The following is a 2,974-nucleotide window of genomic DNA, read 5'->3' as shown; positions in this document are numbered from 1 at the left end:
CGGCATTCCGAGGCAAATTTAAAGCAGATTCAAGTTTCATAAGTTTGTTCACTCGGCCGGAGGAGGGCTGGCAGGCTCCACGAAGGAGTCCAGGTCGATCTCATCAGCGATCTGAGTGGCGGCAGCAATGAAAGTCTCCATGAAGGACTGGAAGTCATGCTTTTTGGTGTTAGCAACTTTGATTGCAGCCAGCTTGTCTTCACGAGCCTCCTTGCAATGGACTCGCACCAAGGACAACGCCACGTCAGCACCACACCGGGCGGAGGATTTCTTCCATTCTTGCACTCGGTCAGTGATCTCATTCAGTCGAGTCATCAGGGATTCCAGGTCATTTTGAAGCGTTGCCCTCGGCCAAAGCGGTGAGTCGATTTGGGAGACTACCTCCTTCAGGCGCACGAGGTAGCTTGTGGCGCTGGCGATACGGGACTGCAGTCGGAGTACGTTCATTGCAGTTTCGTCGCAGACTAGAGAAGCGATAGGGTCCAGACCCGTCTTGACCCTTCCAGTTTCCTCGTCGAAGTCTTGGCAGAATTCTGCAGCCAAAAATTAGTGAATCGACCGAGCAAGATCCGATCGCAAGCATCAACACAGTCGGTTTAGAAGAAATACCTTCCAGCGGGAGATAGAGCTTCTTGGCAAGAGTCCTCAGATAAGCTTCCGTGTCATTCCTCTTGCGGATCGCAGACTCCAACTTTTCATTCAGGACGACCTTGTCCTTCTTCAGACTGGTCACTTCACGGTTAGCTTCATTAAGACAAGATTTCAGTTTGTTCACCTCCCCTTCCAGCGTTCCGATTGAAGCAAGCTTTTGGTCTGCGAGAGCAGTTTTATCTTGGGCTGCTTTTTGCATGGCAGTGAGGTCTGAGTCCTTCTTCTCCAGAGCTAACTTCATTTTCTCTGCAAAAGAAACAATCGAATCAAAGAAGAGATCAAAGAAATATATTGAAAGTCAATCGACAGTCAGTTACCTTCCATACCAGCGGCTTCGCCTTGAGCTTTCTTCAGATTCTGCTGGGCCAATTCCAAGTCGAGGTTGAGTTGCCTCTGCTTCTCCTCAAGTTCAGCAAACTTCGAAATAAGAGTACAAGACTTCTGCAGAAGGCAAAAGATGGATCAGTCGATAAGATCAAAGGTTGTTTACTTCCGAGTGAATAAAACCTAAAGAAGTTCGCTTAGACCCCAGCCGACTGCACACAGTCGACTGCGGTCTCAGGGGCTACACCCAGCGGGTGCACTTGGCGTGCCCCCGCTGACTAAGACTCAACTCGACCGGTCCGCCCGGACCAAGTAAAAAAAAGTTGTTCAGACCACAGTCGACTGCCAGCAGTCGACTGCGGTCTCGGGGACTACACCCAGTGGGTGCACTTGGCGTGCCCCCACCGGTTCAGATCCTACTCGACCGGTCCGCCTGAGTCGAGTGTAAGAAGTGAAAAAGAAAGGAAAGTAGAACTCAGACCCCAGTCGACTGCCAGCAGTCGACCGCGGTCTCGGGGACTACACCCAGTGGGTGCACTTAGCGTGCCCCCACCGGTTCAGATCCCACTCGCCCAGACCGAGTGGAAGAACGAAACTACCAAAAACAACAAAACACCCAGCGGGTGCTCTAATTCGACGCAAACAATAGGAGATTGTGTAGAAGAAGATTTTTTGGGTAACATTTCCTCATAGAGCAAAAACAGTCGGAAAGTCTACTCACCTGGACATTGGCCCGAAGAGCAGCACTGGCGTCGTAGGTAGCCTGGCTGTTCTCATGCACCGTCTTCATCCTGCTCCATCATCATGTCAGCCTGTTGGATGGCTTCCGCAGCCGCTTTCGACTGGTTGTCCGGGACAGGATAGCTAGTGAAAAAGTGAGCAGATGACCCAGGTGCGGCGGCTTGGAGCTCCGTGGCGTGGAGTTGCACGACTGAAGGAATCACAGGCGCAGTCGACGGCGCAGGGTGCTCACTCAACAAGGGTGCAGCGAAGGTCACAGAGGCCCTGCCCACATCTTCAGGTTGACGGACGGGAGGTGTCGTAGTTGGTTCTTGCCGAGACATCCTACCAGCTGCTACCTTATTGCTCTTCCTGGGCTTAAGAGCCACATCTTCATCATCATCTGGAAGATCGATGACGTTGGGTGGAGCTGCAAGGCAGATCATTCGACCCCAAGTGAACCACTAGAACGCAATCGACGAAGGAATCAAGAACAAAATCACAAGAGTTTATACCTGGGTTGGAGGTTACCGCATCTTCCATCTCCTCGTCCCGGTACTGGAGAGAAGAGGTTCCTGATGTAGTAGCACTGCAAAGACCCGCATTCAATCGGTTACGTCCGGTTAATCAAGTCGACGAAAATGACAAGTCAGATGATTACCCGGAGATAGTAGGGACGGTCACTTTGATCCTGGGCAAAGCTTTTGGCAGTTTGGAGGAGGTGGCTTTCGGTGCTTTCGGCGTTGGAGGCAGCACAACTTTGGACTGCTTTGGAGCCTTCTCAGTCGGCGTTGGGGAAGACGTCCTGGGACGCTTCGAAGACTGTCCAATCGGTGCGGCCACCAAGTCCGGAGCGCTCGCCGGGTCATGGGCGTGTTTGGATCTCCTCTCCCTGCGAGGAGGCGAGTCGACTTCTTCATCATCAGTCGATTCGTCGCTCTCCTCGTCCTCCTCGGCATTCGAGTGCCCCTCTCCGCTCTCGCCCCCGCTAGCTTCTTCCTCGATGTCTTGCTCCTGCACTCCATTGGGCATTGAGTACATGTCGATGAGGGCCTGAAAAGACAACAATCAAAGGAAATTCAGTCAACCATAAACAAGATGTCACATAGTGAAACGGAAAGATACTTGATAAAACAGAATTGTACCTGCTCCGGCTGGTGCGAGTTGTCGAATGGAATCACCCTCCTAGACCCCCGAGGGTTGTCTTTGTTGCTGGTGATCCCCATCAACCACTTCTCCAAGGTATCCTCCCTGACTGAAAGTGCATTATATCGACTAG

This window comes from Triticum dicoccoides, chromosome 4A, assembly GCF_002162155.2.
Source record: "Triticum dicoccoides isolate Atlit2015 ecotype Zavitan chromosome 4A, WEW_v2.0, whole genome shotgun sequence".
In the NCBI taxonomy this organism is placed as follows: Eukaryota; Viridiplantae; Streptophyta; class Magnoliopsida; order Poales; family Poaceae; genus Triticum; species Triticum dicoccoides.
The sequence above is the reverse complement of the archived record's forward strand: the minus strand, read 5'-3'. Positions refer to the sequence as shown.